The sequence below is a fragment of the Polistes dominula genome, unplaced genomic scaffold (assembly GCF_049000335.1).
Source record: "Polistes dominula isolate Pdom_NZ unplaced genomic scaffold, Pdom_raw_medaka contig_80, whole genome shotgun sequence".
Lineage (NCBI taxonomy): Eukaryota > Metazoa > Arthropoda > Insecta > Hymenoptera > Vespidae > Polistes > Polistes dominula.
The window spans coordinates 3,629,719-3,642,982 of record NW_028301111.1 but is presented as its reverse complement, the minus strand read 5'-3'; the positions used below and the strand labels follow the sequence as shown (position 1 = coordinate 3,642,982).

Below are 13,264 nucleotides of genomic sequence, written 5' to 3'. Positions count from 1 at the left end.
TACTTATATAACAGGAGAATTAAACACACGAAGTGTCATCACTGCGCAGGTGTGATAAATTAATTCTATTACAATGAATAAAATAATAAAATCTGTACGTTATAATATTGAATTTTCTTTATTAGAATTTTAATTACCGTTGCAGAAATAATCAACATAAGAAAAATTATAAACAACTTTCTAATCAAAGTTTTGTTTTAGAGAACATTGGGTCAGTCTATAAGTGAATTTCGAAGAGGAAGGTACTCCAATAATTTATCTCGTACTTTTAAACAATAATCGACACTTCTATCGATTAATTAACAATTATTTAAATATTTTAATACACTTTACTTATATTACAGCATAATTTAACACTCGAAGTCATCACTGCGCATGAACAATAAATTAATCACATTAGAATAAAAATAATGTTTAAATCCGAACGTTATAATCTTGAATTTTCATTATTAGAATTATTATTACCGTTGCAGAAATAATCAACATAAGAAAAATCATAAACAACTTTCTAATCAAAGTTTTGTTTTAGAGAACAATGGGTCAGTCTGCAAGTGAATTTCGAAGAGGAAGGTACTCCAATAATATATCTCGTACTTTTAAACAATAATTTATACTTCTATCGATTAATTAATAATTAATATAATATTCTTATACACTGTACTTATATTACAGGACAATTAAACACTCGAAGTCATCACTGCGCAGGAACAATAAAATAATTACGTTAGAATAGATAAAATAATAAAATCTGTACGTTATAATATTGAATTTTCTTTATTAGAATTTTAATTACCGTTGCAGAAATAATCAACATAAGAAAAATCATAAACAACTTTCTAATCAAAGTTTTGTTTTAGAGAACAATGGGTCAGTCCGCAAGTGAATTTCGAAGAGGAAGGTACTCCAATAATATATCTCGTACTTTTAAACAATAATTTATACTTCTATCGTATAATTAATAATTAATATAATATTCTTATACACTGTACTTATATTACAGGACAATTAAACACTCGAAGTCATCACTGCGCAGAAACAATAAAATAATTACGTTAGAATAGATAAAATAATAAAATCTGTACGTTATAATATTGAATTTTCTTTATTAGAATTTTAATTACCGTTGCAGAAATAATCAACATAAGAAAAATCATAAACAACTTTCTAATCAAAGTTTTGTTTTAGAGAACAATGGGTCAGTCTGCAAGTGAATTTCGAAGAGGAAGGTACTCCAATAATATATCTCGTACTTTTAAACAATAATTTATACTTCTATCGATTAATTAATAATTAATATAATATTCTTATACACTGTACTTATATTACAGGACAATTAAACACTCGAAGTCATCACTGCGCATGAGCAATAAAATAATTACATTAGAATGAATAAAATAATAAAATTTGAACGTTATAATATTAAATTTTCATTATTAGAATTATTATTATCGTTACAGAAATAATCCACATAAGAAAAATCATAAACAACTTTCTAATTAATGTTTTGTTTTAGAGAACAATGGGTCAGTCTGCAAGTGAATTTCGAAGAGGAAGGTACTCCAATAATATATCTCGTACTTTTAAACAATAATTTATACTTCTATCGATTAATTAATAATTAATATAATATTCTTATACACTGTACTTATATTACAGGACAATTAAACACTGGAAGTCATCACTGCGCAGGAACAATAAAATAATTACGTTAGAATAGATAAAATAATAAAATCTGTACGTTATAATATTGAATTTTCTTTATTAGAATTTTAATTACCGTTGCACACATGCTCGAAATAAAAAAAAAGAAATATAAACAACTTTCTAATCAATGTTTTGTTTTAGAGAACAACAGCTCAGTCTATTAGTTCATTTCGAAGAGGAAGGTACTCCGAAAATATATTCCGTACTTTTAAATAATAATCGATACTTCTATCGATTGTTTAACAATTATTTCATTATTTTAATATACTTTAATTATTTTTCAGATTGTTTCAATGCATATACATTAATTTAAACGTTACATACCTATTAACATACTTTGAATAGAAAATAATTTTAATATGAATTTATTTTTTCAATTTATCAGATAACTGTCTTCAACTTGATTGCGTTCCTAGATCGGAAGGTAATATAATATACTCCAATTACTTACATTGCAAATAAAATTGTATTAATATTCATTAAAAATTTCTGTTTCAGAAGTGGTTCAATGGGTAGCGGGTAAATTTTTTGTTCGTAAAGGGTGGTACCATTTACAAATAAAGAATTTACTTCAGGGATGCGACCCTGCCCACGCGAGCCATGATTCTATCTTCTTACTCCCAAGGATAGAATCATGTTCATTTAACTTTTAAACTTGAACTACCGTCCTTTTTTTTTTCTTTTTTTTCTTTTTTGGCTTTTTGATATGCATTGATAGATATGCATTTAGCATGGGAAACTGAAGCTTCATTGTAAGGGAAGGCATCTTCCGCTAATTGTTAGACGGACCCAAGGATTCATTTCTGTAAGTTCGCAATAGTATACGGTGTTGGACTGAACATTTAGTGTAGGTTTCTCCTAAATTTAGAGTCAGTGGACTAGTCCAATCGGGGGGAAACCACTTTAAAAAAAAATCGTGAAAAGTTCCGCTTTAAAAGTTATACCCATCCCCCCTTTTTTCCTATCCCTTTTATGTTTTAACTCTTTTTTATCCCTTTGTTTTCTGTTGCAGATTGGACTATGGTAAGGAAACGACCACAGGTGGACCAAAGGAGGACCAAAAAGGAACAAGAAGTGGACTTGGTAATGTAAGATAGTATAAAATAATTATTTGTATAAATACAATGAAAATTTGTATCTTTATATAATTCTCTTTGTAGCATTGCACATGTGTGATCATTATTTTTAATGTATTTTCTTTATTTATAGATTCCATGGTACAACTTATAATTGTATACTCCTTTTAATTATTATACTTTATTTTATGGAGATTGAAAATTATGTATATAAATGTATATAGATTGTGTTTCTATAAGTTGAAGTTATTTTAGGGTGTGTTAGTTTTAAGTATCATCGATGATTTTATTGAATTTCTTTTCAGATTACACTCCTTGTCTTTCATTTTGTATTTTTTAATATTGAAATTTTTCTCTGGTATTTTCGATAATAATTTTAACGATTTTTTGAATGGTACTCTTATGGTGGGGCCTAAGAGTTAGATTCATTCTTTTGAATTATATTCGGATGTGAGCATCTTTAGGATGCACATCCCTCTTGGGTCTTCAGAAGCGGTTACCTCCTCGTGGTTAGACCTGGGCAATGGTATTTTACTTTCCATGTAATGTTTAACATATTTTGATATGTTTTACATTCCATTGCAAGTAAAATCCAGCCAAAGACCGCTTACCATAAACATTATAATTGTAATTAGTTTCTGTAATTTTCTAATGAACATATTTTTATTCCTTTCCTTGGCTCCTTCTATCCATTTCATCTCCAGAAACTAATTACCTTATAATGTTTTTTAATAACTTTTATAATGTTACAGGCATTACACCGATAAAACAAGAAATCTTTTATTGTAATATTTATTTTATTTAATTTCAGGATAAAATTATTTTTGTTATAATGCATATTTTATTTTTTAAAGCAGGTTTCTACTATCTCACAATTTAACATATATTAAAAAGAAAACAATTTTGATATGTTATAAATTAGTGTTTCTTTTTTCGATTACAAATAAAATGTACACATTATTCATAATTATTCTAAAAATAATGAATAAGATAAAGAGAATGTAGTATCTTATAGCATAGAAAAGCATGTGGAATAATCTTCGTGTGTGAATCGTGTATAAACGTTGTTATGAATATTTTTAAAACAATTATGCATCTCTGAAAGTATTTCAATTGTGAGGATTCTTTATCGATACAGATTTTGGGAATTTATTCTTTCATATGCTACATTTCATATTAGACATTTTTCTATCGACAATTCTCTTCTATACGATTGTATTCTTTTATGCAAAACGACAAAAATCTCTTAATGTCTACATTGTCTTTATTCTTTCCATTATTTTTAGAATATTTATAAGTATTGTGTACATTTATTAGAAAAATAGAAATGATTTTTAATTTATTTAATAAATAAATTATCATATGTAGTTTGACCAGCGTGGTCATGAGGAAGGTCAGATTCTGTCCGTGTAAGAAGCTGTGAAGACCCTTTTCATGTTCAAAAAAATGAATTAGCCAATCACGGCCAAGCTTTCGTCCGAATTCTTCAGTTTCATGGCGTCTTTCGTGGAGAACACATCGGAGTGTCATCGTCCCGTTAAGATCAGGTAATTAATAGATATTTTGTAAGGTTTACACCTTTCTATTATAATATATAAAGGATATAAGGATCAATTTTGATTTTTTGAGTATATTTTGACAATTTTTATGCTTCTATATCGTATTTTTAATCATTCGAAATTTGTTTTTATTATAGGTGGAAAGAAAATCTACTGCGCATCATTTTCGCGCATGCAGTATTTTCGCGCCAGTCTTATGCGCCTGTTTTATGCGCATCAATATGGCGAATCTTTCGAACTTTTTAATCAGTCATCTATATACTTGTTGCAGCGGATTTTGTTATCCCGTTAATTTCAGGTAATTGTTTCAATTAATATTTTAATTAAAATTTAAATTCAATTAATATTATATATAACGAATGTTATATATCAAATGCGTACTACATGCATAATTTTTATATGTGTTTTCATATTTTACTTTCTTTTAGCTTTCTTAACATGGGAAGAGTTATAACAGGAATTCACTAATATTTTAACCTTGTAGCAACTTTTTTTATCTTCTCCATGTACGGCGAGGTGAGCATTATTATTTTTAAATATAAGCATATAAGCATATAGAAATACTACAGAAAGAGTGAGAGAGAAGGAGTGAGAGAGAGAGAAGAAGAATAAGAAAACAATACACTCGACATATAAGTTATTATAAATGTGTATTTTTATTTCCAGGAATTTCTCGAGGAATTTTCTTCGTCGAATTTCCGACAACAAAACGTAAACAGCCGATAACATAGGTATAATAGCCGAGCGTTCGACACTCCCGAGATCTCCTCTACCAAGGTTATGTAGTAACGTACCTCGTATTCGTCATCTATCTTTCAACGAGACAACATCTACGAAAATAAATCGTATTAAATTATTTAATAATTTTATTTCTAACGTTATCGTTTTGATTTTAATAGTTTAAAAAGTTTTTCATTGCATAGAATGGTATAAAATCTGGTTTATTTTTTATGTTACTCTTTATTGAGTTTGCTGATACAATTACTGTTTTATTTAGACAACTTTAAAGATTTTTAATTAATATTTTTACTAGCATTACATACTTTGTATGTAATTTAGCAAGCAAATAGTTGCATACTTTGATAAATTTCACAAATATTTAATAACTTGAATACCATTCTATCAAAAATATTCAATGGTTTTAATGTGTGCCCTGCCTTCAGAAATGATTTACAGGAAATATTGTAATATAGTCTTTAGTATGTTTCAGCTCTTTTCAGACTTTTTATTTAATTTTATTTTATACATCGTCATCCTAAGGGTAGGATACCCATCCTGCAATCATCAATGAAGATTAAAAGTAAGTATATTTTACTATCAAACATTTCTATGATAATTTCAATTGATTTTTATTACAACAATGATATTAATTGTTCTTTTTCTTGTTATGTTTCAGAAAATCATTGCAATCGAGCGCGTAGGCAATGATGTTCTCGTGTGTTGCATCGTGTTAAAATAAAATATAAAAAAGTCGACAAGTAAATTCAGTGTTGATCGTCGTATGTTAAAGTTTCGTTTGCTCGGTTAAGAAACTCGCAAGTTTCTTTTATTCGGTTTAAACTTGTGCTCATCGTCATCCTAAGGGTAGGATACCCATCCTGCATTCATCCTGCATCTATCAAAGTGAGTATATTTTTGTATTGAGCATTTTCTCAATAACTATAGAAATTTTTATATAACAACGATTTATATTATTTTGTTTTTATTTGTGTTTCAGATCATCGTTGGAATGGTATTCACATTTTATTAATTAAATTCATTTAGAAATTCGTTTAACACTAGATTTGCTCACTATTGTTTTGTTCACTATTTTTTAAAAATTTACAAACATTGTTTAAATGAACAAGTTGGTAGAGGAGAGGAATTAATATTTATGCATATTTCATTACAGCATTAAAAATTAATATATATTTTTAAAAAATATTCTATTTTAAAAGTAATTAAATTTAAATTTTATTAAATTACAATTAATTGAAATATTTCTATTTTATATATATGTAACAAAAAAGTTTGAAATGAATCACATTTGCTCGGTCCATAAATCTAGTGTTAATTGAATTAATTGCATTTATTATTATATATGTTTTATAGTCATTATTTGTGCATTGTCATCATCATCCTAAGGATTGGAGACCAATTGTGCATTCACTAATAAAGATTTAAAGTGAGTATATTTTTTTATTAAATAATTCCTTAAAATTTTAATTATTTTCTGTAATAGTAATGATATTAATAGTATTGTTTTTTATTTCAGTTTCAGATTGCAATAGTGCGCGAAGCAATATGTGCAGTGTGTATGGTGGTATTATCAAACTGCGTGCAATGCAGTCTTTGAATTAGTGCAGTTTAGAATCAGTGATCGGGCGAGTAATAAGTTAAAATCAAACGCGAATTAGAGTCAGTGTTGTTCGTCGTATAATAAAATATCGGTTTCGCGATAAGAAACTCATCTATAGTTTCTTATTTTCGTTCATACCGCGTTATTAGATTCACGCGAGGTGTGCATTACCATGATGCCATTGAGCTTCGTCCCATAGGAATGCATTGTAAGTATTCACTTTTACTTACATTTTATTCGATTTTATTATAACATGATTTTGGATAATATTCCAAATAACTTATCGTTTTGTTCTATTTTATTTTACAGATATAACCATGGATTCTCTTCCTTTAGAAGATGTTGGATGAATTCTTCGATGGATTTTTGGTGGATCTTCGATGGATCTTCTTCAATGGCAAATCGAGTATCGTCTTCCATGGTTAGACTACAATACTTGCTGCGAAGTAGGAGTGTTTTGGAGCCATCGCAGAACTTCTTAAACCGTGAGTTTTTATTTAAAGTCCCTCCAGTGCTCAATCATGCCGAGGATGAAAGGTCCAAATCGGCACGAGTTACTGGTTGTAATTATTTCAATAAATTATTGACGAGCACATGAGTAATTCCTTTTTAGGAGTTACTCATGAAAATTGTATATTTTATTGTATGTTTTATTATTAGTTCAGGATAGGTTTTCTTGTCTCATCGGTTAAATTCATTTAATTCATAATGCAATTAATAAATGCACTCTCTTTTTTATTACGTTTATAAAAGCATGTAATAAATGTCTTACATGCATTGCTTCGTACATAGTTTATCTAATCGAAATTAATTTTGATATATCAATACTTTGATATTTTAAATAAATGAGCAAGAAGACAAACTTATTCGCGACGGATAGACTTTGGCAGTTAAGTGGTGGCTCAAAGCCCAGTTCTTTCATTAGAACAGCCAACTTAATGAAAGGAGTCGTCCGAGGTTTGCAAAAAATATCCATCATTATTGTAGAGTCTTTTAATACATCCTTACCTCGAAACTACAATTGTTTCATATGGGGTAACTTTTTTTTTTTCATTCGCTTGTTTAAGTCATTATTCACCAAATGACTTGTAGAGTCCTTAGCCCGTTTAGATGAATTTTTATTAAAATCTTTTGATATATTTATATATGTGTTAATCATATTTTTTAGATCAGGATTTTCAGCTTCTAATATACTAATCTCCCGTTTCTCCCCCCCATACTTTCTGCGTTCTCATCTATGCGTGTGCCCAGGTGTTACACGTATGGGTGAGAAACAGTTAGCGTGGGTTTAGTTATAGTTTTTTCCCCTATTGGCGGCTGTTATTGTGCTAGTGATTGCACGATGTACTTTACACCTGTGTGTGCGTATTAGGTAGTGTGTATTGTACATCGTTACGCGATATTTTTTTATTCATTTAATACATCATTAAATACTTAAAGCATTACTTCTACATATCTATCTTCATTCTTATATTTATATTAAATATTTCTAATTTGTTTGATAATCTCGTTTGCATAGTAGAGTTACTGCATTTATTTGTGGAAACTTTGATATACTTGTATATTACTAGTATGCATACATATATACTAGTGTATACTTGTATTTTTGCTTTAGTTTTTTATGCAATAATCATTAGCCTTGGCAGTCGATTTCAGCAAAACGTACGTATACCCATTAGCATATAAGTTTATAAAACGTGGTTGAACTAGGGTGTCGGAGGTGCCCCGGGGCATGCTCTCTAGTTTAGGCTTTTTGCACCCTGGTGGTATGTGTGAGAACCGTGGAGTGAGTGGGTGGGTATGTATGGTTTTTCTTAAAATGGGTAAAAATATGGATAATAGGCAGGCAGGTAGCATACTTCTCTGAATGAATGTGAAAACTTTAATTTTAAGTAGGTAGGACCCAGGAAAGGCATTAGACTTCTTACTTCCACTCCGGAGTGGAAATTCCGCCTCCTGGTTTATACAGAATTGTTACAAAATTTGATCATCTCATTCTATATTATGCTTGATTTGTTAATTTATTTTGTGACTATTCTGTGATCTTTATGTATCATGTATCATGATTCAAAGGTATTTGCAACCACTTGAAAGATTCATTTCTACTTCGATTTTATCTCGAACGAGATAGAGTCGAATCAAATTCGCAAATTCTTTGATGCATTTGATACTTAGTTTTTAGTAGCTTTCAGGATTAGCACTACGCACTGTCGCGATTTCGTCTTACAGCTGGAAATATTTGATATAATTAAATATAACATATTAATGAAATGAAAGTATTGCAAGAAAATTCATTGCATTTATTGCACTTTTTATTTCAATTTGATTTTATTACTCGTCATTAAAAGTGCGAAGTGTTATTAGGTCATCGAGGGAAATTATTATCTGCTTGGACATTCGTTTAAATGTGCTCGTGTATGGTCAATGAACTGTAAGTTCATTGATGGTCCACTAGCTAAAAAAGTGTTTGCGAAATGTAAATTAATTTTGTAATAATTGAAAATTAGAATCATAACAAATACGAGTTTATTTGCAAAATTAGTATGAGAGATCTTATCTTGCTCGCGCGTAGAAAATGTCCAAATGCAGTTTTCATGGAATGAAGAAAGAAGAGGCTTAATGCCGAAGAGGCCCCCACTTAATTGTGGCTCAAGAGGGCAACTACTGAGGCTATTGAGTTATTTTCAAAGGTTCAACAGCAAGTTCGGACCTTTAGAGAATGGCTCTCTAGTCATATTTTATATTTTATTGTTTTACTTTTTTGCTCGTCATTAATTTTTAATTGTAAATGGAGATGATGGATCATTCCATCTCCTTTGGACACCAAGTTCGTGTCTAATCGTCAAAAAGATGCATATGTGTTTAGATAGTTCGAGTCAAAATATTTAAATTTCCTTATTATTACATTTTGAAGCCTAATTATCGTTTTTTGAATATTAAAGTAATCTCTTTTTTCTTTTTTTTTGTCTTTAAGATTTTTAACTGTGTTCGTATTTTATTAAATTTGTAATTTTTTCTTTTCTATATAATGCAGTTTTTAAATAGTAATCTTAATAATTAATGAATATTATTTTCTCTAGTAACTTAATATTTGTACCTGTATTTTTATTATTTTTTCTAAATGTAAAATCACGCGTTTAAATTTAATTTCATTGCAACGGTTAATAGATATTTGATAAAAATAAATAGAGAATTCAATTGAAAAGTGCATCTACGAATTGGACGATTCATATGTTAGGCTACTTCATATCATAATGATTGTATGATTAATATAGTTTTCTTTTTGTTGCAGGTGATCTTCGTTGGATTTAACAACAAACCTTTTTGATTCTCCTCCTGCTTTTTATATATTATATGTATAAATGCATTTCTGAAGGCACACATATAAATACTAAATATTACATTGAATATTTTTGCACAGGCATACAAAAGATTTTAAATACGTTTGTTAATAAAATGTTTAATTTATTAGCATTTCTGTTTCAGATCTCAGACCTTAACAGTTATAGTTACTTTTAAAAGAATAATGTCTTCAGAGTTTTAAAGTTTCGGAATAATTACTTGAATCTTGCGGTAGGTTATTTCTATATTTTTTTTTGTATCTGTTTGGTCCTTGGGGGGCATAAAAATTTATAAATAACTTATATATAAAATGATCCTAATATGAATGTGATTATCTATGGATAGTATATATACAAGCTCAAAGACTCACACAATGACGCTTAGACTTGTTCAAATCGACACACATATGCATATGCATTTAGGTAGAGACGTATTTCATATTTCACGGTAAATTTTCACCAATTTAAAAAAGCGCTCTCCTTTTTGCCTATGGCAAGCTTTTACGGTGGCTCTTAACGCTACAGTCTCGTAGCAATTACGCTCGTAAAGCGAGCCGTTTCGCGGCCCGTTTTCACCGCAGTAGAGTCCAATCCGTGTTCGTTCGTCACACCGGTTAAAAAAGTGATCTTTGTGTTATTCACTGGATAGACGTATTTGTTTAATTGTATTATATTTATTCTAAACTCGGACGAAATGTTATACAACCTCTCACGGGTACGTAATTGCATACGTAATTGCATACGTAAAATAAATTTGACAAACGACCATTTGAAATGAAAGCTTTTCACTCTGACGATCACGCAAAACCGCCTGTCGATTCCGTCAACGAAACGATATCTCTTACGAATTTACGGTAATTTCTTATGAACCTTCGATATTGAACCTTTCCAATAGTATGGGCATATATGTGTACCTATTCGATTCTATCTAGGTTTATGGATGAATTACTTTGGTAAAAACATTCCTATAAAAGTTTATTTTCTACTATTTTATTTCATACATTTTATGTCCATATGTTGCACCTTCTATCTCGATGTATAAGTATTATTATTATTGTTGTTTTGTATTCTCTACAATTTCATATTTTTTTGATAAGTATTCATTAAATCGCGAGTTCGTGATGGGCGTGAGCTATGGAAAAATATAAAATATAAATGTTGAAATTATGAATATAAAATACAAAATATATATAAATATACTGTAACGCAGATTTCTAGACAATCCCGTAACATTCATTATATTTTATGTATATATTTATATACGTCAAATCGTTTTTTCTTTTATATTTATATTTTAAATGCATCTTTTGTATTTTTTTTTTTTTTACGAATATTTCCCTGCAATAAATTTGAAGTCGTTTAAAAAATAGGAAAAAACACGCGGTCGTACGTTTCGATCATCTAATTTTCGATGCAATTAATTTTTTACTTATAAAGGTACATATATGTATTATAAAAAATCAATCTGTGCTCGGATTAAGAGAAAAATATAGATGCTTACACTTTTTGTTGTTTTCCTTTCTATTTTTTTGTTTTGTTACCGTCGAACTATGTAGCATGCAACAAGTTTTCTTCAAATAAAACAATAAATCGATTTATCGTTTCGTGGTTTGCTCTTTTATACTTTAATGAAAAACTGAAAAAACTATACATGCATGTTCCTATATATAAGTAACACTTGTATACCATATTGATTTTTATTAGTATTCAAAAAATTTGTCCCATAGAATAATTTTCGTGTACGTAGTCTCACTTCTATTTATTTTTTCTTTACCTTCATTTAGTTCGTTTATTTTGAAAAATATGGCATTTTATTCGGACATATGTAAGTACATATACACACACATAACATCACTCTTCTGAATTAGAGCTTATTTCCTCAAACGTGGAACACGAATACCTTCGTCACTTTGAATCGGCACGTTTTGTTGCTTTCCTCGAGCACGATGTATCGTAAAAGTCTGTCTCGTTTTTCGAAGTACGTGCGCTTTGAGTGTGACCCTTATGCCAAGATCTATCGAATATATTGAACTTCAAATAAAACTTTCTATTTTATAATTCTCCTTGTATGTAGCTTTAATCAGCCAATCTCTCTTTTTTTCTTTTTTTCTTTTTATCGTTCCTTTGTTGTAATTGAATAAAGCTGATCAATTAGGTAGACATTGGATGGATATCTGCTAAATAATTTATTCATTTAACATATAAGCCAGTGTGTGTGATTTTATTTTATATAAATATTTTATAACGTTCACGTATATTCATTTAATTATAATTTATTTATGGAGTGTTATCTTTTCATTAATTTCAATTGGACCGAAATTATGTCAAATAATAAGAGAACTTGTTACATTCATCATTTTCCCCGAAATTTATATCATTCAGTAATAGAGATAACATATTAGTTAAAAACCAAAATTATCTTTCATTGAACGACCTTAAATAAATCAAATTTATAAGAAAAATATCAGCTTGATTTCTTATTCGAGTTTGACAATATGGTAAAATGAACGTTACTACATCCGATTTCAGTCGTTATCAGAAGGAATCATTTTCGTGAGATTAAAGCGCGGATAACACAGTAGTCTCAGCAGCTAGTCTTGACTGTGGAGTTAACGGTGGAATATGTAATTAATTAGAGCACTGCTCAATAGAATTCAAAAGTTCTTGAGGAAACAATTTCATCAAAATTAAAGCCACCCTTCTTGCTACGGGTCAGCTCAACCGGGTCTACATGGCATTTACGTTTAATTAAAGTATCACTCGGTCATTTATTCGAGTATCTTTTTGATTTGGAAGAAGTTCGAACAAGTTAAGTGTGAATTTGTGACTCTTCTCTACGAACTTTGCTCTTTAATTTAATTTTATCTCATGCATACTCATGATACTTTCTAAGTCGAATAGCTGAACAAAAAATAATTCGCTTATTTGAAAAAAACGTTTCTTTAATCAAAGTTTAATCAAAGAAATGAACAAATAATAATAGAGAAATAAGATTTTTAATTGGAATATTTTGATTTAAAATACGTAGTTAATGAATCAACTCATATTTATTAATTAGGTCACTCAATTTACTCAAGTTAAATTATAGGTGTATTAGCTTTCAGTTTCGCGTACTATTTTTATCGCGAAAATTTATTTGCGTTTTCGACATCACAAAAATCCAACCATATTTTATACAAAAAATTAATGGAACTTGAACGCTTAATGAGTAAAGCTTGCTACTCTTACGCAATAAACTCAATGAAT

At 29.1% G+C, this 13,264-nt stretch overlaps 1 long non-coding RNA gene across 1 annotated transcript; it reads left to right on the top strand.

The window, feature by feature from the left end:
• The first annotated feature begins 4,220 nt into the window (after nt 1–4,220).
• Nucleotides 4,221–4,834, top strand: LOC149031151 (uncharacterized). Its single transcript, XR_016178026.1, has 3 exons — nt 4,221–4,327; nt 4,477–4,637; nt 4,768–4,834. It is a non-coding gene; the product is annotated as an uncharacterized LOC149031151 (long non-coding RNA).
• Nucleotides 4,835–13,264: the final 8,430 nt, after the last annotated feature.